The following is an 18,268-nucleotide window of genomic DNA, read 5'->3' on the forward strand; positions in this document are numbered from 1 at the left end:
TCATGTCAGCTTCTTTGCTTTCCCTCTTATTCTTTTATTTACTGGTTCTGGTAGTTTCTGGGGTTCTCTAACTCCACTTTGTTGTCAAAGCCTTTAAAGTTCAGCCATTTGCCAATCTCTTCGATTTTGGAAATATCAACAGACTACAGAAAGTGAGAGCAAAGTTGAAGGGAACAAAATAGTCACACCTCCTCCCACCATAGAGAAAAGGTCCCTGATTCCCACATGGGTTCCCTTGGATTCTAGTCCTCTGTGAATGTTGGGCATAGTCCCCATAGACATGTGCTGTTTGTCATTGAATAATTATCATTTTATCTGAAACCAGGAGAGCCTGCACAGAAGAAAGAAGAAAAAAAGCATCATTGTGCAGAAGGCAATGTCTCCCCAATGTGAGACAACACAAAAGCACGCGCAGGTCCTTGTGGATGGTTTTCTAGAAAATCTCAAGAGTGCGTGAAAATCTGCTCCCCCCCATTTCAGTCTAGTGTGAATAACTTTTATTCTAGAAGATGAAATCTTGGCTGGCTGTGGTAGGTACGTAACTATCACCCCAGCACTCTGGGAGGCAGAGGCAGGAGGATGGCAAGTTGGAGCCCAGCCTGGGTAGCTTCTAGACTTGGTGGTTACCTGTCTCAAAATCTAAATAGAGACAAATGGCTGGGGATGAAACTCAGTATGAAGGCACTGGGTTCAATCCCTAGTATAGAAGAAATGAAACAGGAAAGGAAGAAAGGTAGGAAGGAAGGAAGGAAGGAAGGAAGGAAGGAAGGAAGGAAGAGAGGAAGGAAGAGAGGAAGGAAGGAAAGGTCCTTACAATTTTCATGACCCATCCAGTGTGGACACTGCATCCTGTGTACTAGGAAGCTGGGGCGTGGTGGTGCAACAGCAGGACCCTTGGCAGTGCTCTTGTGAGCCTCCCACTGGCTTCTGTCCTGTCTTACAGATAATCATTACTGCCTGTCTTCTGATGGGAGAAGGGAACACCCGACACCTGTGAAACCTGCACAGGTTTCAGAAAGCTAGTTTCCCTCAGATTCCTACATCCTGGGAAACAGATCTGCCTGGGTCTTCCTCTCATCATTCAGTCATTGGGATGCCTTCCTCTCCTCACAGGGCTCTGTCAGCAGTTGTCCCCTGATTATTTGTAACCTCACAAGTTGCTCAGTGTGGCCGCGGTGGTGCTTAATCAATCCCATCTGGGACTGGGTATTTTACTTTATTTTAGTTTTAAAGATAACAAAACCAAACAAACAACCAAAATAAAAATAGAATAAATCCAATCAAAACAAAGCAGTGAAATTGGTACAGAACTTCAAAGCAGAATACTAGGAAAACAACAATAGCTACCATAGCATATCTCTCATTATCTTCACAATAGTTGTCCATTCCATCAGACATAGCAAAGTCAAACCAAACCAAAACAGAATAAAACCAATCAAAACAGAACACCGAATAAAGAAAAAAAATATTAATTGGTACAAAACAGTACAGTGAGAACAATGTTGGATCTCAAAAACATGACAGAAGGAAATCTCCCATATTTGCTCGGTTGCATAGTATCAATTCTCCCAAAAGATGTCAGACCACTGGTTCCAGGCCTGTAAAGTCAATCAAACAATACAAGCATTCAGTTGCTTTTTGTACCTCTGTTGCTATCAACTCAGCCTGTCCTCCTAATCAGCCAGTGGTGGTGGGTTGGGTGGGAGGATAAGAGAGTAGGTTCTTGATTCTCAGCCTGTGCCATGCTAGGCTCATGGGAGGTGCCATCTGACTTCTCTCTCTCTTCCTAGGCCCCACATGGCTTGTGCAGCTTACCAGAACAGCTGGCTAGTTGGCTTCTTGGTGGGCGCCCCACAGTCCCAGCATGGCTAATTCTCAGGAGGTGCTGATTGGGTTTTGCTATGGCATCAGGACAGGCAGAGGATGATGCAGCAGTGTCCTGAGGTGGGGGGGTGGGGGGGGGAGGCTGAGCTGGGGGTCTTGGCCTGGAGAATCAAGTCTGCACTTGATGAATTGTGGCCTCAGTGTGTGTCACTGCATGTGGCTGAGCCTCAGTGCTGGAGCTGGGCAGCTGCAGGTGACAGCAATGGTGCTCAGCGCAGAGCCCACAGATGCCTTCCCCACCTCCCGGTACTGATGCCCTCCTGTCCCGTGTGTCTTGGTACTACTGCTTGGTGCCCATGACATCCTTCCTGGGGATGCCTCGGAAGTCCCAGAGACTCCCTGCTGCCTATGCACAAATACAGGGTGCCAGGGACTGTTTCTGTCTCCTCTTAGGCACTCCTGGCTTTTAGCCTGTGGCAAGATGATACACAAATGTAAAGCCTAAGCAAAGGAAGATAGTGCACACCTGGAATCCTCTGGGAGGCGGTCATAAATTAGAGCCCTGACTAAACAACTCAGACACTTAGCAAGACTGTGTCTCAAAATGAAAAAGTAAAAAAGGTTGCAGATGAAGCTCAATGCAAAGGGCCTAACTTCCATTGCCAGTAAGATGAACAAACAAACCAGTACACAAATACCCTATAAAAGCCATTTCTTGTCTTCACGTGCAACAAGTTCCAAAGGAGCAAAAGAAGTAACGCCTTGGATCACACCTGAAAACTCAGATTTTCTGGACTTCTACTTCTGTCTTTCTTTCTTCAGTCCACATTTGCTTCCCACACACACATGCCAAAAAACAATTCTTTATTCCTACGTGTTGGTGTTTGTAGCACATAACAATCGCGCCCATCTCTAGCGGTGCTGCAGGTATGGGACACAATGGCACCTTCCTGCTCCCCCAGCTCTTGGGCCCCTTCTCATGTGCAAAATCTCCATTTCTGTTTCTTTATATAACTTTTGTTTTTAAAAAATTCTTCCCACCTTCTTTGTCTCCCCTCCCTTCTCTCTCTCTCTCCATCTTTTATTCCCATCTCTGGGTGCACTTTAAGCATCGTCTGCCCAGAAACCCTCATCTCAGTGTCAGCTTCTTCACAACTCCGCCAACTTCATTTACCCAGTTGTTTAAAGTCAAATAACTATCCAATCAGCATGGAAATGATACGATTTTAATATTTCTTACAGCACTTTAATTTTGCCTAAGTGAATTCCCATGATGAGACATCCGTGTCTTAGGGCTCCAAGCCTCTGTTAGTGAGGATGGGTAGATTTGCCACCTTATGGTTCAGATTCAAGCCAAAAGAAAAAAAAAAAGTTATGATTTCACCTAACATGTTTACTACTTGCACCATATCAGGAACCTGAGGTGAGAAGGAATTCGTGTTGCATCTCATTTTTTTTGTTATAGCACTGGAGATACATGCTAAGGTAAGCATTCTATTATTGAGCTACACGGACAACTCCTGCTCCCTTTTTTAAGATGAGTTTTTGCTCTGCTGCCCAGGATGGCCTTGGCTTGCAGGTCCTCCTCCTTCAACCTTCTGAGTGCTTCAGATATCAGATATGGTTATTATTGCATTGTATAGATGCAGAAGTAGAACTCAGAAAGGACCCAACACTTATCTATCTAGTAAGAGAATTGAATTGCACCAGTAACCCAAGTCCCCAGCTCCAAACTTAAAAATTCTTTACCCAGCAGGGAAATCTCTCAGCAGACATATTCCTTGAAGCCTCCTGGGGTTTCTTCACTTGGTTTCCTTATCTGCCTGCAGAATTTTAATACCATGTTTAATATCTGAGAAATATCAGCTAGGATATTACCTGTTCAGGACTTGCGAATCATAGATAAATAATACAGTGCTTTGCAGTATTTTAAGGTTTAATATTCAGATGAATCAAAGCTAAAATGATGCAGAAGGTCTTTACTAAAATTCCAAGTTATTCCATTCACAGTGTGACAATATGGGACCTGTAGTTTTATGTATCTTCATGTTTGAAACAAGATTCATTTATTCTCTCTTTTTTCCATTTTTCTTCTTTTCTCTTTTTTTCTTTCTTTCTTTCTTTCTCTCTTTCTTTCTCTCCTCAGTTTCTTCTCTCCTTTCAATTTCTTGGCAATTGAACTCAAGATCTTTGGGGAGAGTTATACCATAAGTCCCTGTCTTTTTAAAGTATTTTTTGAGACACATTAAATTACTGAATTGCCTAACATGGCTGCAAACTTGTGATCATCTTGCATCCACCTCTTAGAATGCTGAGATTACTGGCATGTGCCACCAGTCTGGACTCACAAATCCTCTTTTAGGCTGGTAAAACTGGCTTTCCACATGCTGCAGATTGAACCTAGACCTATGTATCTCACCATACACTGAACTAAAATCAAAATAGACCAGAGATCTAAATGTTAAGAGTTCCTTTTTCCCCACAGCTTCACCAGAATTTGTCATTAGTTGACAGCCACTCTTTCTGGAGTGAGATGGAACTTTATCATTGTTTTAATTTGCATCTTTCTAATGGTCAGGGAGGTAGAACATCTTTTCATGTATTAGTTTGCCATTTGTACTTCAGAGAAGTAAGTGAATGTGTTCATTTCAGATGCTCACTTATGGGTCAGGTCTTTAAATCTGGGGGGGGAGGTATGATTTTTTCAATTCTTTATATGTTCTACTATTAGTCCTTTGTCTGAAGAACAATGAGCTAAAATTTTTTTCCCCACTCTGAGGCTTGTCTTTTCACTTTGTTGGTGACTTGTTTTGCTGTGCAAAAGCTTTTTAGTAAGATGAGATCCTACTTGTTCATTTTTTGTAGTATTTCCCTTGGCAATGAGGTTTGTTCATGAAATCTTTGCCTACACTATGTCTTTGAGAGTTCTATCTATTCTTCCTTCCATTAGATTTAGGAGTTAGTGGGAGTTAGACTGGTGCAACCACTGTGTAAACCAGTGTGGAGATTCCTGAAAAAGCTAGGACTAGAGGTTCTATTCAACAGAGATTTTCCTCTTCTAGGTATCTTCCTGAAAGAGCTAAAGTCACAATACCATAGTGATATATGCATATATGCATATCCACGTTCACAGTGTTACAGGCAACTGAGTTAGATAAAAATATTATAGCTGGTCACACAGGGCTAAGCCCTCTATGGAGTTAGTGCAGAAAAGCAGATACCTTGTTAATGTGGGGAGACAGACACCTCTGATGTGGGCCAGATCTCAAGACAAAAGATAAAACAAACACACCCACATACTTCCTAAGGATAGGCATCAGGAAGTGATATTCTAACTAGGTCTCTATCACCCTGAGGAAGCCAGGGGTCACCATCCCAACTGCCTACAGGAAAGTCACTGCTCTTTAAGCATGCCCCTTTGCTACATGAGGGGCTTCCCCATTTGACCTCAATTTAATCAGTTTTATCTGTGCAATTAGTCTTATTGGTTGACCATAGTTCTGTCCCACCTCAGGCCCACCTTGTGAGTTCCTATGTTTTCCCCACCTTAGACACTTTGTGGTTTCACTCTATAAAATCACTAAAGAAGACAATCTTCATCAACCGGTTCATGACCCCTTTTCTTTCTTTCTCTCTCTCTGTTTCTCAGACAGAGCTTTCTTTCTCTCAATAAATACATCTGCTCTTAACCTCCATTGTTCCTAAACTTCATTCTTTGCTTTTAGAGAACATGAACCCTTACTGGACATCTAGTAGGCTGGGAGTTTTGTTCCACTTTAACAATAGCATTGTAATTCATAATGGCTTAATCTTGGAAATAGCACATATGCCTGTTAACAGATGAATGGGTACTGGAAATGTGGTGATTATACACAATGGCGTACTACTGTACCATAAAAAGAATAAACTTGAGACATTTTTAGGAAAACAGATGCACCTTGAGACCATAATCTTAAGTGAAATCAACCAGGCACAGAATTTTTTTTTTGTTTATTACATTGTTTCTTTTGTGTGTGAAACCCAAATTATAAAAAAGGGGTAAAATAAAAGATGAATATTAAGAATTAGGAAGAATTTGTTCAAACTGGAAAGGGAGCAAAACATGAGGAAGGGGGAGGAAAAGTAGAAAAATGGGATTTAAAGGAAAAAAGAAGGGAAAAACAGAAATATATCTCTATCATTGAGAGGGTACATGGAGTTGGAGGGAGGGGAAGGGAACCCCCCCACACACACACACAAAAGAGGGTATTTAGATTTTGTACATATGCAAATCCCCCATGAAGAATGTGATCATTATGTACTGCAAACATGCACTGATAAAAAGAAAATAAAACAGCAAACATGAAGATGAAGAATCACTTTGGCATCTCTTTATGACTTTGTTTATTCTCCAAATCATCTGGTTTCTGCACATCAATTTTTCTCTAGCAAAAATGTGTGACATTTTTAAAACACCAATTGCAAAATGCAAGTAATGTTCCTCAGAAAGAGCAGCAGCGAGTCGGTTAAGCTTTAAGGAAACCTCTGCTTTCCCGGAGTCTCTCAGCGGGAATAGAGCACTGCAGGAGCTGAGCTCCCCGCAAGGCAGTTCTTACATTTTGTGGCCTTCTCCACTGAAAGGGAGAAAAGTCTCTCTTACTGGGTCACCAGGAGGCCTCTAAGAGGAGATTAGCACCTTTCTAGCTCAGGCAGCTGACTGAATTCCTAAATCCGCCCAGGCACTAAGAAGATAAAGTTTGCAGAAAGCATTTCTTTGCTGGGAGTCCTTGAATGCTTGGAGAAGCTGCATCCAAGCCCAGGTTTGGAGCCCCAACTCTTCATGTTCAGCTGTTCCTCTCTGGCCTGTTGGAATCTGTATTCCCTGCACAGAGGGAATTCCTACCTCTAGGAGCAAGATGGTGACAAGTTATTTCAGTGTAGGCCAGCATTTCTCAACTGGAGAGACAGGTTTTCATCTTGCTGCTTTTGCTCTTCATATCTTGCAATAACTTTGAAATCTGCCCAGGAAGATAGTTATGATGGGGAACGAAAGTTTCTTGGTGAAGAGTTTCTCCCTGGAGGGACAGTTGAAATAAAATAGCTTAATAAATAAATAAAATAAATAAGATACTAGCATGCATTTTTTAAACATTTGAAGATACATAGAGAAAAAAAGAATTCTGGATATAAGCTAAAAATGTCAATTACCCATTATAAATGAACTCCAAGATTCGATTTTTTTCCCTGTGTATCTTTGAGGAGGATCAATCCATTGAAGATCAATGCATAGATCGTGCATTGATTTCAAACAGTAGATTTGTCTCAGCCAAGCTGCTTCAAATAAAGTGAGTTCAAGATTCCCAAAGATGTTCAAACACTGAAAAACCAAACAAATACCAAGATTAACTACTGCAAAATTCATAATTAATTCTTCCCTTTTGCTGTGTGTCTCCTGCCAATTTAGTAAAACTAGAGACAGGAAGATGATAATGACCTTTCCACTCATACCTACACACGTGTGCCTTCTGCTTAGGTGTTTTCTCTCAGTGTCTTCTTTATAATTGTGACAGGTTGTAAATTTTCAGAAATGCAGTATTTTGGTCAAGTAAAATGCTGTTATGTGACAATAAAATACAAGTCATGCTCATAATGAGATATGGAAACATGTACAGGGATTACAAAATCTATTTTTGCTAAGTAATGTAGAGAAATTGTACTCTAACATCTGCTTATGTGAATATGTATCATTCCATCTTTTATTGTTAAAGACAGTGTTAGAAGTTGAAGTGCTTTTACTCTTTGGCCCAGCAATAATTAATTCCTGGAAATGTATGTTTCAGAGACAAACCTATCAATAAGTGAAGCTCTATGTACAAGGGACTGTTTTGTGTCATTATCCATACAGAAATGTACCAGGAAACAACAATGAATAATTAATTTTACAAATTAAGATACATTCACACTATGGAACAAAGCCACTGGAAAGAATGCGCTAGAATTCTGTCTGTTCATTGGGAGTATATACATCAGCAGTGGAAAAAAGTAAGGTGAAGAAAATCCTGTAGGTTTTAATTTTTGTCATTCATCATCCAAAGAGATTCATGAATTTTAAATTTAGGTTTCTGTGTTTGTCTATGTATTTACCTATGTGTAACACACGTGCTGGTATGTCTAAGTAAGGAGTCAGGTATGGAAGATGCTAGCATGCTTTACCTAAAGGGTTGGAAAAAGGAAAAGAAGAATGTAGACAAATAAACGCAAAGCCCTTTACAAAGGAAAATAAATGCAAGTCCTGTGTTAGGAAATCTGATGTATCCTAAAGTTCCATGATTGTGGGATTTATATAGTTATCTGTGTAAATCAAAATGTGTAAGACATTTTCAGACAGTTGGGGGAAGGTACTAAATTCACAGTTTATTATCCTAATTCTGAAATTTAAACAATAGATACTATTTGGTTGAAAAAAAATAATAACGTTAGATTCAGTTTAATAGGGTATTTGCTTATTTATTTATTTCCTTGTTGATTGTAGTTCTGATTTAATGAAACTTGCAATGAAAAATGTAGCATAACCTTAAAAATGATTGAGGAAATTACAGAATGGGTACTCTGGATACATTTCACAGCTATTTTTTTTTTATGAGCAATAACAGAAAAAAATCTCAAATCTACTTTGAGTAATCGAGAAGTCGCACACGACTGAAGAGTTTATGCATCCAAGCAGAGCATCATCAATAGTCTTATTGAGTGGGGTCCTTGATGAATTTGCTTCGTTTATCTCTGTGACACAGCAGAGATTTCTTCCCTTGGACAAACATTAAGGCATTGTTGAGTTTTGTCATAATAAGTCAATGGTAATTTGGGGCAAGAAAAAAGTTCTTGCTTTAATTGAATCTTAACATAGGAGGTGGAGAAAGGAATCTATAGCATAAGAACTTAATACCCTCTAGCTTTCCATCTCCAGTTTTGTTTAATTTAACACTTGAGTGAACTACTTAGTGGAAGCACACTGCATCTGGGCATTTACAGGTTTTTATTAAACGCCACAAGTTAGCGAGTTCAGGTTGGGTCAGCGTATCTTATTCCTGAAGTTTATACCTGGGTTCTGATATTCTGTGTGTCACTAAATGCATCAGGTAAGAATGGTTTCCCTGGAGCTAATAGACAAGAGCGCATTTGTAAAGCAGCGCTGCCTATGGTGCTGTGACTTTGGGCCGGGAATTTTCACACAGAAATGAATGGGTCTCTTAAGACAGTGGGAGGATCTACCTCTACCTCTGATTCTCCCCGCTTTCCAGGGATTAAAACAGGCCTGTTAGTGCTTCCTCAGAAAATGAGGCTTTCACTCTAACCTCTTGCTGCAGGAGTTTGTAACTCACTTGCAAAAATCCTCTTGATGTTATGCAAGGCATGTTTTCCACCAGTTCCACATGTAGTTTTTAAAAGACAATACCTTAGATTTCAGGGGAAAAAATCCAAAACCTCTTAAATCTTCTCACTTGGGAGATCAATAATATATTCCCCATTGAGTAAAACAGTGTAAACAGTAACTTAAAATTCAAAATGTCTGTTCACCTTGTACATTTAAATCTATCCTGGCTTCCTGTTTCACTGTTTTCCCTCTCCTTCCTTTCTTTGTTTTTCTGTAACACTTACCAAGCATCAGTTGAGTTCCTATTGTGTACTTGACACTGATCTAGTTACTGCTACAGTTGCTTTCCTATTCCTGCTGGTGATCAATAATCTTGATATATCAACCTGATTGGATTATGAAACAGCAAACTCACCTTGGGGTTCTATATGTGGTCCCTGTTCCCTTTCTTTCTGCTCTGTTTCCCTGCTGTGCTTTCAGTCATTATGAACTGAGCTTCTGTTGTGATGTTCCACCTTGGTGCATCTGACCATGGACTGAATGCCCTGAAACTGTGAGCTAAACAACTTTGCCTCCGTTAAGTTATGAGCTTCTGCAATTGTGGCCCAGTGATGGAAACTTATTAATACACAGCTATACTGAGTTTCTATTCCTGCTCTGCCTCACTACATATTTTGGGGTTAAAGTAACACACATTTATTCTCTTGCACTTTTAGAGTCTTACACATTTAACTTAAGCTGTCAGCACTTAAGGTGCCTTTTGAGTAGAATCTCTTTCCTCTTTCCACTTATAGCTTCAGGTGGCTACTAGTTTTCCTTGGCTGTATCCCTGCAGTACCATGCTTGGCTTTTGCCATCTTCTTGATTCTCCACTTTTACACAAATTGCCCCCTTTGACTTTCTCTTCTAAGGACACTTATGACTCTGCTTAGGGTGCACTCAGATAAACCTTTCTCACTTAACAAGCTCCTTAATCAAATCCATAAAGTCTCTTTTGCTTTAGACAGTAACATGCACAGGTTATAGGAATTAAGGTCTGAATATTGTTGGGGAACCAGTATTCAGCCTACCACCATGGAGATACACAAAACATTCAACATGTATCTGCCTTCAAAGACACTCACCAAGACATGCAGACATCAAGTATGTGCCCTCACACAGTCTGAGATCAGAATATATTCTTGCCTAAAATGATTCAGAATTATCTGCTTCCCTGTTATTAATTGCAGTTCAATGCATAATCAACTATATTCATTAAAAATTAGCATTCAGGTAATAATAGGCAGATGCTTTTCTATGTCTGTGATAGGTTACATAATGACCTCACTGGTTCGTCAGTCCTACTCCCTGGGTCCCATGAATGTTTGTATGACAAGGAGACTTTTTAGCTGTGGTTCCATGAAGAATTTTGAAATGATGAGATCATAGTAAATTAAGAGCTGTGCCCAAACAGAATCACAGCAGTGTTTATGAGGAGTAAGGCAGAAGGAGGTTTGAAGGCTGACGAAGGGAAAGTGAAGCAGTACCGGAAAGAGGCAAAGACTTGAGAGCTGCTAGCAATGAGCTGAAGGAGTGAGCCAGGAGCTAAGGGATGCAAGAGAGGCAGCATCAGAAGCTGGGGCGGAGGAAGGAAAGCACAGGACAGGGCCTCTTCCATGAGCTAGTTTTTGTTAATTTATTAAAAGAACTGCAGCAAAATAACTCTGTGTTCTCAGAGGCCAGATGAAAGCATTCTGGAAAGGATTGGAGCAGGCAGGCTCTGTGCTGAGAGACTCCAGGCAGCAACAGAGCTCGTGGAACACGCACTTCCGAAGCCCCGATTCTCTCTGTGGGCCATTAGAAGCAGGGCTTTCTTTCATGTTATTCATCTAAAATAAATTCCTAGCTGGAGCTGGCAGCACACGTCTGTAATTTCTCAGGGAGGAGAATCCAAAGTTTGTACCCATCTTAGGCAAGTTAGTGACTTAGCAAGACCTTGTCTAAAATTAAAATTTAAAAAATTAAAAGTAGGGAGAGTGGCAGAGGGTATAATTCAGCTTGAAGGCTCTGGGTTTAATCCTCAATACAGAAAGAATTCCCTACAGTTAGTCAATTTTTTTAACAATCAGATTTTTTAGTACATTTTAGATATACATAGTGATCACATTCATCACAGCAAATTTGCACCTGACATGATATAACTTGTTTTGTTTTTTCCATTACCTTACCCTCCCTTCAACCACTCTTCCCCTCTGCAAAAACAAAAGTTTTGTTTCCATGCTTTCCTTGTTTTCTCATTTTCTTTTACTTTTCCCTTCTTTCCTTTCCCTGTGCTCCCTCCTTATTCCCCTCCTTATCTGAACATTTCCTTCCTGTTTCACAACATCTATTACAGTCCTGATTCACACGTTCGGTTTCTCAATACACCTGCCCTACACTTAATCTTCCACATATTACATTCAAATATACAGTAAGAAACTATCAAATCAGGAAGATAGTATTGATATAACTCACATAGTCCTGAAATGGATTTTTAGTCCAAAAATGTAGAGTAGTGAGATAACCAAAGCTGGTCTGCACAGATAGATAGTCTCAGGTCCTGTTTCCAAATAATAATCCATTTCAGGAACAAGCACTGCATTCAACTTTCATGTCTCATGAGCCATTTTTATTTTGGGACAGTTTCTCAGGGTTTCTGTTTCCATCGCTTGGGACTTTCAAGCCGAGCACCCCAGGTGTTTTGTGTTGTGCTCCTCGGATTGGGTTAGTCTGATTGTTTATGATGATGACCTTTTAAGGAATACTGATGATGACACAGAAGCAGAGCTGTGTCCTTCCCAGGACATCCCATCAGACCACAACCCTAGTCAACTTAGCCCTTTAGGAAATTTGTGTAAATGGCATACAAAAATTCTTTGTATTATGTTGTAGTATTATATGTCTAAATAATAGACGAGAAGTAAAAAGTCCCTATCCTTCAGTAGTAAAATATCAATTAGTAAATCTTTATAGCTTTAAATGCGTGACATGAAAAGGTGAAAGAGTTAACATCTCCCCAAAAGAGCCTACATATCAGGTCATAAAATCTTGGATGAGTTAATGGTGAACACTAAAGAGCAGAGCATGAAGGTAAGATCCAGGGTCTGGATCTGAGTTGACTCAGATTAGATCTGGGGCTGAGTTGTACTCTGCCACTTCGCATCACTGAGGTCTTGGACAGTACATGGCAATGATGGCACATAGTCAATACCCGAGAATGGTGGCAATTAGTCAACATTTATTGACATGCTCAGTGTTCTCTAGAGATAAGTAAGCTATTTGATGATGTCCTTACACAGTAACATAATGTAATATTGCTTTTGTGCTCATCTTAGAAGTGAGATAACTAGCTTAGCATTGTATCTCATGCCTGTAATCCCAGCATCCTGGGAGGTTTAGACAAGAGGATGGCAAGTTGAGGTCAACCTAAGCAATTTAGCAAGTCCCTATCTCAAAATAAAAAGGGGCTGGTGTGTAGCTCAGTTTGAAAGGTCTGGGTTTAATATTCAGTATCTCAAAAAACAAACAAAAACAGTGAAATTACTATAGAATAAAGTTAAGTCACTTCTTCACATAGGAAGTAGTAGAGGTAGGATTTAGATCCACCTATACCCAAGTTCACGAACACTATGTTATACTATAGTTTTAAAACTTTTAACCACAGTTTTCTCACCTGAAAAATGGAAATAGGAATCCCTATCAATATGATAGTTACCTATGATTTTTTTTTTTTTACCGATACCAGAGATCAAACTCACGACCACACGCTTGCAAGGCAGGCACTTATGCCACTGAGCTAAATCCCCAGCCCCTGTTACCTATGATTTAATAAAGGAATGTTGTAGTCAGGCATTACAAAATTATATACAGGACACAGAATTTATAATACTATTTTATGTCAGTCACCCAGAATTAAATACAAGAAAATGCAGAAAATCTATCCACAACACTAAAGACCTAGAAAATTCAGCTGAGGGCCTGGATCACACAGCAATGTCCTGCATGAGGCCAGCTAAAGACCTGGAGCCCATGACAGTGCCTCCTATGCATCCAACCGGAGGCCTAGAACCTATGACAAGGACTTATGCAAGTCTATTTCATGGATCTGTGCTGGGAAGGCCCAAAGATCAGTGACAGAAGCCAGAAAATTTATGCCAGTAGGGTGAAGGACCTGTGACAATAGGTTGAGGGTTCTACACTGGAATGAAGTGACACTCAAGATAAGGACTCCCCTGAAAAGTATCACAGCCACCCTCAGTGACAAAGAGGTCCTGAGCTCCTCCAATGATGAGAACAGTCCAGTACATGTCAGGAAGCCAGTGTGACAAGCTTCTCCTGGAGATTAAACAGTAAACACCTTATCCTCCAGAGCCAGGTAGTGATGCTCAATGTAAGGACCAGAGCTCCCCCAAAGTGAACCATAGCCATTCTTAGCAACAAGGTCCTGAGCTCTTCTGATGATAATGGCTGAATTCCTATCAGAGAAGTTACCATGACAAACTCCTCCAGGAGAACCAATGGCTCCGAATAACAACACTAAGGAGAACCCACAACACTAAGCTCTTCCTCTCCATGTCTCCTTTAGTGCTGGCAACTTTCCCCAGGTGGGCCATCTACACTCAGCACCATGCTGATTTTATTCAGCTGGTGTGAAGTTGACCACCAGTGTTTAAGCCATAACAAGGACTAATTTAAATTTATGACTCTCAGTAAATGCAAATTTATATCATTGCACCTAGACTTCACTGATGGGAGAAAATATTCAGAGTATTTATATAATTTTCTAAGGTAGCACATTATAAAATACAGTACCAGTGTTCCTTGTACACACCGTTTCCTACAAGTGACTGTTACCTTAAAATCCAAGGGACAGATCCTATCATATAGTGCAGGGAATCCCAGGTTTTAAATGAAGACATAAATAACTGAAAAACTCCTGCTAAGGAGGGGAAGCAGGATCCCTGCACTTCCATGAATGCAGCCTATGCTAGCTGTCCTGCTCCTGTAAGCAGCGCGCGTTCTCCATACGTAGGAACACTCTAAGAGCTTGGAGCCACAAGTCATTTGAGGAAAAGTGGGAAGAACAACTTTCCATACCCTGGCAAGAGACCAGTAGTGCCACACTGGAAGCCATTGCTAATTGTAACCCATTTCCATTTACTTGCCTTCTGTTTCCATAATCATAAAATTGAGGGAATTGGGTTAGAGAAATTTAATATCCTTTAATGATTAATAATTTTATTGTATTCTGAAATGCTTCATTATTAAATTTCCCATTAGTTTGAGCTTTTAGACCAGGCATTGAGAAATCAATTGACTAATAATTAATTTTTACTTGGTACAGTGCTAATTATTCATATTTTTCATAAATTATATAATATTTTCACTGAAAGGTCTGCCTTTAAATGTGCTTTTTCCCTGTGCTGATTGTCATTGGGCTGATATCTTATTGTAATGTGCATACTCAGGCTTTGTCTGGTTGCTTGATCAAAAATCCCAGCACTCTACAGAGTTAATGACCTTGCATTAACCTTGTTAGGCATGAGCTGAAGCACACTCATAATAAATTTCACATTTAACCTGCTCTGTGAACTTCCCTATGTTGTACCAAAAGACAGAAGAGATCAAGTACCATTTTTATTTTGATTGCTTTTATATGGAAAATTATTCTCAAGACCTCCCGAAAGAATAGAATTGCTTTGAACTGCTTCACTATATGCTACATATTTTAATATCAAGATGTGTACATGTATATATATTTATACACACACAAGATAGATAACTGTACTACTAATCTCTGTAAATTCATTGACAAGAACAGTTTTTGCTTTCACAGTTTGATTGATCATTTTTATGCCTAAATTTTGTAATCTGAACAATTATTTCTAAAATAAAATTATGCAATATATTAACTAGTGTTAATTTTCTACCAGTTTTGAAATTCTGTATTGTTTTAAACTTTTTTGTCCTTTTTTTCATTTTTTTCAAATCCATGTTATGCAAATATAAAAAGAAAGATGAAGAAGAAAGAAAGAAAGAAAAGAAAGAAAGAAAGAAAGAAAGAAAGACAGACAGAAAAAACTATAACAAAATTTCAAAGTACACAAATCAGGGGGCAACAATGGTACATACATTTTCCATTGTCATCCTCAAATCATTCACCCAGAGCACAAAACATCTGCATTCAATTGTCTGAAAATTACCAGCACAAATCTTTCTCCTCAGCAAACTCAGAGAAATCAATAGTATAACTATCTTAACACTTTTTATACACATATACATGTTTTTTCTTTAGTTTGTCACACTAATTTAACAATATGATATTTACACATGTGTGTCTTATTTATTTCACTAATGAGTATGTTCTCAAAGTGCATCCACTTACCTATAAAAGTGTCCAGTTTGTCATTCTTTATAGCTGAGTAGTACTCCATTGTGTAAAATTACCACATCTTTTTTATCCATTCCTCTGTCAATGGACATTTAGGTTGTTTCCAAGATCTGGCTATTATAAACTATGCTGCTATAAACATAGGAATGCCATTTTAGTGTAATGAATCTATTGTTTTATTCTTCAGAAATTAATAATTAATTTAAACAACTGCTCTCTAACATGTGCTTAAACTTGAAATATCTTCTGAGAAATCTTCTAGCTGAAAGTTTAAACCAGGGTTAATTGTCTTCCGTAAGTTACACTTCATGATGAGTAGAAAATTTCAGCGCTAATTTTGTACATTATTTATATGAAATGAAGCCCAGCCAATGCTAGAGTTCTAAGACTATAATTACATTTGGGGAAGAACACACTTTGACAAAGAATCGTTGAGATCACATTTCATGCACAGCATGGTCCAGTAAACCTCAGCCAGTGGAAGACAGAAGAGGATTGATTCAGAGAACAGAGCAGTAATTTTGGGTCCAATTTGCTGTCATCCTGTAAGGGAGAAAAAAATGCATGTGAATTAGCTGAGGGAGACTGTGTCCCATAATGTGAGGGGCTTGTGGCATGTTTTTGATTGCTCAGCAGGAACTACACAGGCCTGTTCTTGGGTGGTAGATGAGGAAAAGCTCTACAAGTAGGGGAATATCTGTACTGGATCTTGGAAACTACAAAGAGCTGTTAAAAAAGTAATGTGAATGTAGAGAATAATGATTATAATAAAAGTCATGTTGACTTTAATTCCCTCGAAATACTCTCCTTTGTTTCAAACACAGCTGTGTCGTTGTTATTGCCACTTTTTGAAGCAGTGCCACAGGTCCTCTTTCTTAACGTTATAAAAAACATAGTGTATGCTGCTAAGTGACCCGCAGTGAAAGGCGGCTCATAGAAAATGACACTGTGTCCTCATCCGCCTTATTCACCAGATCTAGTGCCATGTGACTTCTGGCTCTTCCCCAAAGTCAAAATGACCATGAAAGGGTAACGTTTAAATCCATTCAGGACATCAAGACAGTCAGGACAGAGTAGCTAGAGACCCTCAGGAAGGAGGACTCCAGAGCTGCTGCAGGAAGTGGCAAGGTCAATGGGATGGATGTGTTTTAAGTGAGGGGAGGATCACAAGGAACATTAATGGCAATGTGTCACCTACTGTAGTTGTGTAAATAAAAAATGCATTGTATTTGTATTATCATATTTTGTACATCAAACATACAGTCATCGAAAATTCAGGATAAGGTCACTTAAAGGAGAATGCATAACTTAAGAAGCAGTACAAAGGGAAACAAATATAGCATGTGCTTCGAAGATTGAGTATAGTTTCATTAGAACAGAGAATGAATTCTAGGAAAAAAAAAAGATGAGCAGGTGAGAGGAGAACCCAGGAAACAGAAGAAATGAATTCCAGCCCAAAGTTTAGTACCATCTTCCTGATAATATCCAGTCAGAAGCCTGTATTTAACAGAGAGGAAGGAGGCCAAACATACAGAACCAGGAAGTAAATGAAAGTGACAGGCAAGATGTAGCTGGGCTAACTCAGTGTTTTCCCTGAGAGCAAACTTCTTAATGAAATGCAGGAGAGGGATGAAGGCCTCTTTAATACTCTTGCAGGTAGAAAGAGCATAGAAAAGCAAACAGCAAACTCTGGAGCTGTGATTACTTGCAATCCGATGTCAATGGACTTGCTCAGAGTGCCGAGATTTTTTCTTTTTGAAAGATGCCCAGAGAGAGGAGAAGTCGGAATGCAATTTGAAGAGGAGAATAGGCTTTATGAATTCTGCCATCACTTCATTTTGCCTCTATGCAAAGAAAATTGTATCTTATGTCCCAAGTCACAGTACATTTGTCCTCGATCGCTCCTCACCATAGTCACTACCACCAATTTCCTGTCAAAATGTTTATGTTATCTGTGGGTCTGTTTCAGAAACTAACAAAAATTGTTAGGCTGCAGGCAACATTGAACTGGGTTGATGATACACTTTGGCTTCCTTTACCAAATTCAAGCGCTGCTCGCAAATTACATATTATTGCAATATTATGTCTGTCTCATAGCTTGAAAGTTCTATGCAAGAATATCAAACTTAATTGTTTTGTTCTTCAAATAGCTGGGAAAGATGCTGTTGGAGAATGCTGGCTTGAGACTTAAGCTTCATTAGATTTCAGAGTTGCCCAGGTTAGGAAAAAAATACCCAAACTATTCTTTCTTTGTTTCTCACTTTATTGTATAACCGTCCATATGTACATTGCTTTCCCTACGGTGAGTGATTTTTTTAGGCAAACTTATGATGGATATATTTCTCATGGTTAAAATGAGTACTTTTTAACCTTAGGCTATGGCAGATGGGTGCATAAATATGAAGCAGAAATTCAGCCAAGGGTTGACTTGTTCTGTTTTTAATTCTTTCTTCCTCTTCTACATTTTTTTTTCCAGTAGAATATTGGTAGTTCTTAAGACTTTCTATTGGATTACCTAAATTTCTTCCAAAGCCGTGTATTTAATTTTGGCAATAACACAAGCTGTTGAATTTACTCAGGGGTGTCATTTACCTTGTCTGTCTAAGTCTGTTATTTATTTGTGGGCTATGCATGTCCTGATTGTTATAACCACAGATAAAGTTCTTCTCATAGCAATACTGGCA

At 39.3% G+C, this 18,268-nt stretch overlaps 1 protein-coding gene across 2 annotated transcripts in view; it reads right to left on the bottom strand.

Annotated features, from left to right (window-relative positions):
- Window positions 1-6,179: 6,179 nt before the first annotated feature.
- Window positions 6,180-18,268, bottom strand: part of LOC106025983 (ankyrin repeat domain-containing protein 26-like) — a 162,102-nt gene continuing 150,013 nt past the window's right edge. For both annotated transcript variants that reach the window (XR_010049031.1, XR_010049027.1), the window contains 4 exons: window positions 15,983-16,127; window positions 15,579-15,716; window positions 7,012-7,180; window positions 6,180-6,878 (listed from right to left, as the gene is read on the bottom strand). The gene's annotated coding sequence lies outside the window, so the exon portion shown is untranslated. The remainder of the gene's footprint in view (window positions 6,879-7,011; window positions 7,181-15,578; window positions 15,717-15,982; window positions 16,128-18,268) is intronic.

The sequence above is a fragment of the Cavia porcellus genome, unplaced genomic scaffold (assembly GCF_034190915.1).
Source record: "Cavia porcellus strain 051 isolate PalLab524CR breed Dunkin Hartley unplaced genomic scaffold, mCavPor4.1 scaffold_8, whole genome shotgun sequence".
NCBI classification, from domain to species: domain Eukaryota; kingdom Metazoa; phylum Chordata; class Mammalia; order Rodentia; family Caviidae; genus Cavia; species Cavia porcellus.